Genomic DNA, 10,237 nt, shown 5'->3' on the forward strand with positions numbered 1-10,237 from the left:
TGATATGGCCCTCGATCCCATTCGGACCTCACTCCTTAAGAACCATTGGCCATCATGTCTGGCTGCGGGTTCTCGCTCCATTTATGCTGGATGGGTCCAGGACCTTCTTAAATTGCATCAGCGCAACGATTTTGCCAAAATAATGTGTTCATTCATGATTCTAGGTGCTCCCGTTAGAAATTTATGTTTTTGCTCTATCGAATGGGGGTCATCTTGGATTTCTGGGTCAAAATGACGTCATAGCGTCAAACTGATGTCGGAATCGGAATTCTCATGGTCGACTTACCTGGAAAAGTGTCTTCATACGTGATTCTAGGTGCTCTGGTTCAAAAGTTAATTTTTCAAGATGGCGCCGGCGGCCATCTTGGATTTGGCCCCCTAGCGAAAAATGCCGGGATTTTTGGGAGGGACCGGGGGGCTAATTTCTTTATAAATGGTCCATAGAAGTCAAATCCATCGTCAAACCATCCTAGCCAGAGAATGGTCACGGAACTTATGTTTTGGACCCAACTAAATAGCGCTAAGATATTGGTCTTCCACACCCATTTCATGTAAATAAAAACATACTGGAAGGATTTGGTGTAAAACGCGAATACGTGTGCCATTAAATACATGTTGAAAAGCTCCCCATAGAGTCAGGTGGCGTCCCCCCCCCCCCCCTCTCGCTTTACGAATGTCCATGCTACTTGCCCCCTCAATGTTGACAAGAAATCACCGCCGATGCTTGAGTGTAAACGGATATCGCGACCCGAGCTTAAGTCAAATGAAATGCAGATCAAAGGTTTGTTTAAATTTACAACGACCCGTAATTTGACATCAAACCAGTACGAAACCTAATCGTTTCAGGTTTAACAGTTCCTTTTCAATTGCGAGTTAACGTAATACTTTATAGGCCTACCTTTGCAAATTAATGCAATTAGGGCCTAAACGTTGGAGAAACGGCGCACTCCGCACTAGCATAAACGCGATAGTCTTGCGAATTGACGCAGTATATTGTAACAGTTAACGAAATAGGCGTGATGGAATAGTTTAACGAAATTTATTAAAAGCAATAAAACGTTTACAGATGAACCCAATAGCTTTGCGAACTAACTCGATCGTTGTTTTTTCCAACGCAAAAACATTGCGTTAAACGCATAGCATATAAATACATCAAGTTCTTTCGCAAAACTTTTGCTATGATAATATCACAAAAAAAGGAATACTTCACTTATTTAAACCTGGAACGATCGAGATTCCGTAAGATTGGCCTTCTGTTATTCACTGTCCATATGGAATGTGAAAACTAGAGAATCGATCTTGACAGTATCCTAGGCTCACCTGTACGGTCTGTCCTCTGTCTGTTAGTTTCTGCCAATCATTGGACTCGCCCGTATTACTGTAGTTTACAGCAAAGGTTCGGATATGATGCGAACTGTCTCCCTGCACGATGACCCCCGTGATGGCCGTGTACTGACCGAGGTCTACCTGGATCCATTGACCCTCGGGCTTTCCACTCGGGCATAGCCACCAACCAGTACCTGTGGGGAATGAAACAAAAGACCTTGGCATTCGAAATAATATAGAACCAAATACTACAGGGTTTCCTTAAGGAAAGTACAACCGTTACGGAGTGATTATGACAATAATACAGTGGCGGTAATACAGTGGTAAGCCCCCCCCCCCAAAAAAAAAAAAATCCATAAAAAATGCACTAGCAAAATGTAAGAATGTGACGTACATGCGAACGGTCTCCCCCCAAATAAATAGTCGTGGGAAGGGTCCATTTGTTCAATATAGTGTTCCTGATTGTAGCATTTTATCAGCGCTCCCCATTGAAAATATGGCACGAGCCGCCTCCCCCCCCCCACCCCACCACACCTATTGATTTTCGGAGGCATAAGTGTCCGGAGAAAATAACCGGTCTACATTTCATGAGGTTTTGCCAGAGGCTGCTCGCAAGGCCAACACGATTCTTGTACGCTTCATAATTAGCCCTGAGGCAGGATTTTCCATGAATGACGAGTTAATACCCAGAACGGGAGACAATATTCTCCACGAGCGACGAAATACACAACCGTTTAATTTGGAAAGGAACGACAGTCGCACTTAACTCACTGTTTGTTTAGGAATTTGAGGTAGTGTTCTCATGATTGGCCTTTTTTTCATTGAGGAAAACATACAAACTAACATTTACTTCGATATGATAAATAATCAGGGGGTTCCTGTCCTTGCAGAAAATTTTGGTCGTCTGATATTGGAGGAACTTGTCAATATCTGTGATGGGCACAATCATAAAAGCGTTTCCTGTACAGTCTTCGCCAAAATGCGAATGCGCATCGAATCAGAGACACGCCAAACTTATTAGGCGCGCAGTGGCACATTTATGCATAGACGGGCCTGGGAATGCATCATCAGGGACGGAGGACTATGTGGAATGAGTTGATCAGTACGAACAGTCAAATTGTTGTATGAGCATGAACAATGCGGCCGCCAGAAGACAACAAAAGAAGTTGACGACACAATGTGAAATTTAAGTTTATTCTAAATTAAATGTATGTGAACTCAAGGATTTTGTCATTACTTAACATGTATCAATTCACAATTGAGATTCCACAGAATAAACAAAAATTACTCATCCCGAACAGAAATGACTTGCAACAGGAATGACCTGTGTACTGACGCAACTTCAAATACCAAATTTGTATTATTGTCATTTGAAGGTAGTTTGTAATCACAATTTTCGTAACTTTTTCGTTGTTGCGGAGCCTAAAGGATCGGTGACAGGAATTCGCGCTACATACTTGAGTTAGTGATGTTGATTTTGTTGTAATGACAGTAAACCAGTGACGATTTTTTTGTTTTGTACCCAGCAAGGACATGAGAACACTAATGTTACAAAACAAGTCAATGCAATGACATATAAATCGTAACACGGACAGAGTGATACATAGACTCGGTTTTTATTGGGTCAAGTTTATGGTGAATGCATTGACTATTCTGGGGAAAGCCTTATTGCCCATCCCTGGCAAAAAAAAAGTGTGCCATAAATCGCTGGGATTTACTGCTTTCATGTAACGGGAAATTGTCATATACATGCGGCGTGGCGTGCTCACACAGAATCGCTTCCATGCATCTTTCTCTCAATTTCAAGAACAGTTTCAGATTATTCAAGCTTTCCATGAGTACAGGGTTCAAGCAATGGTTCAAATAAAATATTGAAAAAAAGTAAGCTTTTTTGGTTGGCCTCTCTTCATTTTAGAAACTTAGACAAAACGACATTTTTGGGTTAAAGACATGTAGGATCATTTGCATGTATCTCAGAAGTAACCTACCGAATGATTATTTTTTTTTTTTGGATGAAAGAGCGTAGGGTACTAACCACCCCGTGATGTTATTTCGTCTGGCTTGTTGCCAATGCGTAGAAATCAAGAAATTCCAACGATCAGTCAATTGCCTTTTTTTAAGTACAGAGTACCATGGGCGAAATCGTGTTTCGTGGTCAAAAGATAGTGCATGGTTTTTCAATGTTTTCGCGAAAAAAATTAGCTAAAGTTTCAACTGATTAGGTTTAACGTTCCAACATTCATCTTTAAAATATGAGAGGTGTTATTATTGAAAACGAACAATGCATGAAAAGCAAATGAGCCTAAAGCCTTGAGAAGAAAGAGGCTGGTCATATTGATCAAGAATGGAATCCATAATTAAAACATTTAAAATGCATCGTTAATTAGTATTTTTTTCCTTAAGTTTTGTTTTTAGAGTCGGGCTCATACAGTTCCTATGTCTTAACTCACAAAAAAGGGAAAAAAACACAAAGTAAGCAACAGTTGCAGACTACTGCACTGAGAGTAGCAATCAATGAGACTTACCATTCAGTCGGGCCTTGCTTGGGAGATTTGAGTCAAATGAGCCTGACGCCGTCAGGCTGGAATCAGGGATGGCCCCACTGGCCATCCCTAGTGGAGAACTCGTACACGAAAGACCTGAAATAACACAAAATATATCGGATACAAGGTATCGTTCAGTTTCATTCCTATTTTGTTTGTTAAAGAAATTGTTTGGGTGATTATTTAAGGGACCATGTTAAGGGACCAGATTTACACTGAAACATTATTTTGAGCAACTTTCTCTAAAATGCAAAGCACGAAACAAAAGTTTTAGTTTAAACCGTGTGTAAAGTGCAGTTAGTGGTTTTTCGTTCAATTCACGGACCCACACATTTGCTGATTGAATTAATTTTTAAAATATTTACGACAACCCCCCCCCCCCAAAAAAAACCCAATCTGGCAACTTTTCTTTTCTGCAACAGTTTTAACATTGAAGTTTCTACCTTGAATGGCATCACAATTTTGCTCATTATGGAAATGCACATTGCATAAAAAACTTTGCAAATAGCAATATAATATGAAAATTGGGATGTAAGAGAAACGAGCAGTGGTGACGATTACCTTCGGCGATGAAGGAATGAAGGATTATTCTAAAACAGTTTTAGTCGTTAAATACCTCAATCAAGGTATTTCACCTAATAAGCCCAGTTTTAACAGCTGAAAATAAGTCACCGGAAAAAAAAAACACCCCCATCAAGTCCTGCCGACGAAAAAGTTGGTGTTAATTAGATGTGTCTAAGTTTGTGCTGGTCCCTCAGGGGCCAGCCTATAGTCCTCTTTGTACCTGACTGCCTGCCTGACTGACTGACTGACTGACTGACCCCCCGTCTCTCGTGAATTAGACTTGTTTAAGTCTCACCTTGGCCAAAAATGTTGAAGTAGGATTACACCGTGTAACGCCAATGAATGGTCTAAATCCGGCCCATTGTGCTCATCGCATGAATGAAGGGACTTCCAGTGCATAGCCATTTTGAATCGATTGAACAGAAAGTTATTCGTTCTGGGCTCATCTTTAATAGGCTTGCCTTATCTTGTTGGTAGTAAGATTTGATGTTTTTTTTATAATGCAAAATGGCCTACATAAAGACATGGAATAGGTTCATATTTTGTAAAGATCGCATGATTTTTTGTTGGGGGGATAGAGTTTGATACAATGTGCAATTTTATCACACAGTGTTATAAATGTTACCGCAGGTGTCCCTTCGTTTAAAGAATTATGGCCTCCCCCCCCCCTCCCCCCCCCCCCCCCCCCCACACACACACACCATCGGATCGCCGCACGGCAAACATAGGGGTGCAAACAATACATTACATTTTACAATTGAACATCAGCAGTTTCATGTGCTTATTTACCTGATATGCTTGAGCTGCTTGCCTGGTCTTGTGACGTCACATCTTGCACAACAGGATGGGCCGAGCATAATTCTAAAATACAAAGTCGAAATTGGGATACTTTAATTTTCATTCTTTTTAATTGGAATAAACATTGACAGACAAATGATAGGTGCAAAATGCGTCTCGTGTTTTTAGGCAACGGTTTGGGCATTCTGATAGCGCTGAATCCAGTGGATTCGTTTATATTGTATACGAAAACTATACGGATACAGTAGTAAACGTGATGAGGCATCAACTAGCGAAACTATATTCAATACAAATAAACTATGAAATGAAAACTAACATGACGACAATGTTTTTTTAAATGTACCGTCCCAGTTATTTTCAATTTCCAACCCCAAAATAGATTGATTGTATACGTGTGCACACGTTTTGTGCTGGGATCGTGATGCTTGTAACTGTAAACCACAGAAATACAAAGTTTCAGCTATAGAAATCAGCTGCCTGCTTACAGGTTTCCATGTGCTGTGTTTTATTTTTGGTCTACAACAGAAAATAATCTGTAAAATTACAGTTGACAACGAAACATTCAATTCAGTTTCACACTTACGTGAGGGCGCAGTGATGGTGATCAGCGTGGCCGCCAACACCAGCAGATTTGATGCAGAGTAAGACATTGTTTTCGAATACGGTGAAAGAAAGTTATACAAACGTCTTAAGGAGAGATCAGCTGGAGCCGAGTATGAACCTACGGAGGTTGGTAATCGGTTTATATATCATGGTGCTGGGCATGATGTGTCGGGGTTAACAGGTGCCGTTAGCTGAGCAGATATATAATCCGTCTGGCTTCCATGGCACAAATCCCCCGAGACGTTGTCTACGTGGGTCTATTTGTGTTGCTGAGAAGCTATATCGGTGACTTCCGACTTGGGTTAAAACGAGGGCGTAGAATCCGGGGGGGGGGGGGGGGGGGGGGTTACGGTGGCACTTACCATCCCCTTCCCCGACATTTCTCAACAAGTGCCCTTTTTTAACATTCCGCGAACGTCGAACGATTTCTCAATATTAAAATCTACGATCCTGCATTCTAAGGCAGTTCAGTAACTTAAGCATTCCATTCATTATTTTGACCCCATTTTACTAGTATCAACATTAGTCAGCGGCTATAGCGGTTGGGGTGGGGTGGAGGGTGGGGTATTGCAAGCCCCAACCCCCTATAGATCCGCTACTGGATTACGAATACATATGTTTCATCTATTATCACTCAGTTGCACAAAATCACCATGACAAGTAAGTCATATAGAAACCTGACTATAGGGACGATTTAACTTTTAAAAAAAATCTGGTCACACAGTGAAATCTATTCGTTTTGTTATAATCATAATGGTTTTTCAAAGTTGGACACAGAAACTGACTTGAGCAGGATTGAACCTGCGACCTAATTTCATTAAAACTAAATAAATATACTACAGAAAAATCTAATAAGGAAAGTTATCAATGTGTTATACAACATTATAATCCATTTATGTGCGGCAGAACTGGGCGGGACCAATATGGCAAGGTCAAATGGGCGAACATTGGAAGTCATTTCTTCATTTTCTTATGACGCACGTGTTAGCTTGCAATAGATCAAACGCGCACATTAAGACGAGCCAGCAACTAAAAAGTTCAAGGATCTTTCGCAAAAGGTTAACATTCATTTCCTTGTGACGCATGTGTTTTGACACTGGCTCACAGTTACCCTATGTATGACGATCCTGTAACGAACATGCATGTTCAAGACGTTCTTCCAAAATAGACTTAACCTCTGACATTATCTGGGCAATATCTCAAACATCTGGTAGTGACATTGCTGTGTAGAGTACCAATGCACCAAATTGCTCACGTAGGGAGCTAGGGCGAAAACAAGTCCCGGCTTCAAACATTCATTTCCTTGTGACGGATATGTTTTGACACTGGCTTTCTGGTTCATAGTTACCCTCATGTTTGACGAGCCTGTAACTAACATGCATGTTCAAGACGTTCATCCAAAACAGACTTAACCTTTGACATTGTCTGGGCAATATATTAAACATCGGGTAGTGACATTGCTGTGTAGAGTACCAATTAGGCACTAAATTGCTCACGTAGGGAGCTAGGGCGGAGCCGAAAACAAGTCCCGGCCTAGACATTCATTTCCCTATGACGGACATGTTTTGACACTGGCTTTCTGGTTCATAGTTACCCTCATGTTTGACGAGCCTGTAACTAACATCCATGTTCAAGACGTTCATCCAAAACAGACTTAACCTTGAAATGTTCTGGGCAATATATCAAAAATATCTGGCAGTGACAATGCAGCAACATGTGGTTGCAGAGCAGTAAGTAGGCCCCAGATCAGTTGCCCCCTTTATTCAATTCAATTCAAACACATTTATGTCCTGTTCATGACAGAAATGGAAAATAATATAAGTATTGAACAGGATATAAAGGCGGCTAGAGGTGGCAAAACCTTGAAAGCATAGCTTGTATCAGGCACGCCATTATCACGATTTGTTATATACTGCCAATGGGGGGGGGGGGGGGGGGGGGGGTCATCAGCAAATCAATGCTATAATGTAGACAGGTTTTTTCCTCTGGACACATTATTGGCCTCCGTAAACTTTCCATGGAGGCGCTGTTTAAATGCGATGATACCCCCGTATCCCAGCTGGCTCAGTCCGAATGTTGTGCACAAGCGGACATTATTACCGGTATATAGTCACAGAGTAGGGGGGGGGAGGGTACATTATTAATAATATATTTCTATGCAAAACATAAAATGTGAGTCAGAGCTGGGGTCCCCCCCCCATCGGCATGACATTGGGTGACTTTTCATGTAACGTTTATCAGGGGTCAATGAATATGGTATCAAAAGCAATTCTGTGCGATGGTCATGGTTGGGATTGCAACCGATTTAAAAAAAAAAGGTAATCAATTAATTTTGGTCCGTTTTGTAGTCCCAGAGGGTCAACCTACTATCTTCTTTGTGCTTGACTCACTGTCTCTCACTTGTGAAATAGACTTGCATAAGTCTCACCTTGGTCCCAAAAAATTACTCTGCTGGTCCCAGAGGGCCTGACTACGGTCTTCTTTGTACCTAACACACTGACTGACCCACTCACTGACCCAAATTGTTCAACTAGTAGTTCACAGAGACACCAAAGTCACAATTTGTATGCTGTATTCACGTACGGTTATTGCATTAGAAAGAAAGTAAATAATCAATATTATAAAACAAATAAAATCATAAGAATCCACCTGGGGGTCCGACTATGACAAGGCAAGGAGGCCTCTTAATTGTGTCCAGTTAATTATTTTTCTTTTTATTTCGGTATTATGATAATCAAGCAAATAACAAGTGCAGTTATCAAGTAAATGAAAATCTAATAAATGTTACTTCTAGATAAAAAGACGATTATGGCAAATATTATACATGGCACAAATAAAACGACAATTATTAAGTTTATCAACCATAGTATCAGTGACAAAGTTTCTTCACCGTCACGTATTCTACCTCAAACGCAACATCGTAGCTTTTCCTGAAATAAAAATTAAAGTTGATCGGTGTATCAGAGTATAAGAGAGTCCACAATTTTCACCCTCACTGCTTATCCACTGTGCTTTAACTTTTCGTTCCCCGATTTCATTTGAACGTATTTATATCAATGGACTCATTCTACTATGAGTAGCTGACTTTGAAAATGTCCAAAATGGATGCAATAATTGATTATCGATTCCACTCCTGTTCCGTTTTTCGGGTGGTCTTTTGTGTAGTTTTTTGGTGTTTTCTTATTATCATTTTGTATATATATATTTTTCAAACAAACAAAGAGACTATGATTGTTGCATGCTTTTTATGCGTATTGTATATGCTGCACACGAACATACATTGACAACAAGAAAGCTTCTGCCTCTGACTCAAAACTACATCTAGCCAGTACGCACTGTTAACATTGACTGGTGTCATAGATTACGCAGTCATTAATATACTGTACAATGCCAAGAGAAGCGAGGTACCACTCTCCATATAATGTATTTACAGCATGTACGGGTTATAGGCCCAGGCCAGTCACGTGACTATAGAAGAAGTCGACCAGCAGTTCACGAGGGGCGCTTTGATGGTCCGAAATACCATGGAAGAAATAGTGTCCCTTTGCAAGGACATGAGTGTGTATGATGATGTATGGTGTCCTATCACTCCTGATTGCTTAGCTTTCGTCACTTGTTGGTTGTTACGGGGTTTTCTGCAGTAATACAAAATCGAGAAACACAAAAACTTTGCATCTAAGGTTGTTGAAGAATACTGAAAAAATCAAAACAATTTTCAATAAAAAAACTTGAGTCCTGACAGAAACCTTGATCTACAATCATGAGACCGTAGCACAGAAGTCAATAAAATATTCTTTCTGAACGATTTTCCAGATGCGCAGACGTAAATGAAATAAACAATCTGGACTTTTTCAAGAAACCCATGCAAATATTGATTAAGGCAGCAACCGATTATTGCTAGGCCACCAATAACTTGAACACACATTTGTACTATTCGAGTTTTTATTCATTCGGATGAATGCACAATGATAGTTTTGACTATCAAATTTGATGGAGTGTTAGTTCTTGCATGACGCAAGAACATGTTCTTGCATGACGCAAGAACATGTCCATCTTTCTAATAATAGGAATACGCGGAGTATTTTCTATGATGATTTGAATCATTGACAAGGTTGTATAGGTTTTGTTACACTGCCCTCATTGTTCGCTTACCATCACTACAGATCACTCCAGCATCGTGTGAGTGGCTACAACTTGTCTCTTCCCAGCAGTGGGAAGGGCAGTCGGTAATTTTCTCTTCGGATCCTTCGCACGCTACGCCGTCCAAATGGACGGGTCCGCTACCCTGCCCGAAGTGGGCAGCGGACTTGGCCTCCAGTGCGCCTGAAAAACCGAGCTGTCGGCAGACAATCCCCGCATCGGTGACGTTCCAATTTGTATCACAGATGGTGCCCCAGCTGCCG

The sequence above is a fragment of the Patiria miniata genome, unplaced genomic scaffold, assembly GCF_015706575.1.
Source record: "Patiria miniata isolate m_02_andy unplaced genomic scaffold, ASM1570657v1 HiC_scaffold_3, whole genome shotgun sequence".
Lineage (NCBI taxonomy): Eukaryota > Metazoa > Echinodermata > Asteroidea > Valvatida > Asterinidae > Patiria > Patiria miniata.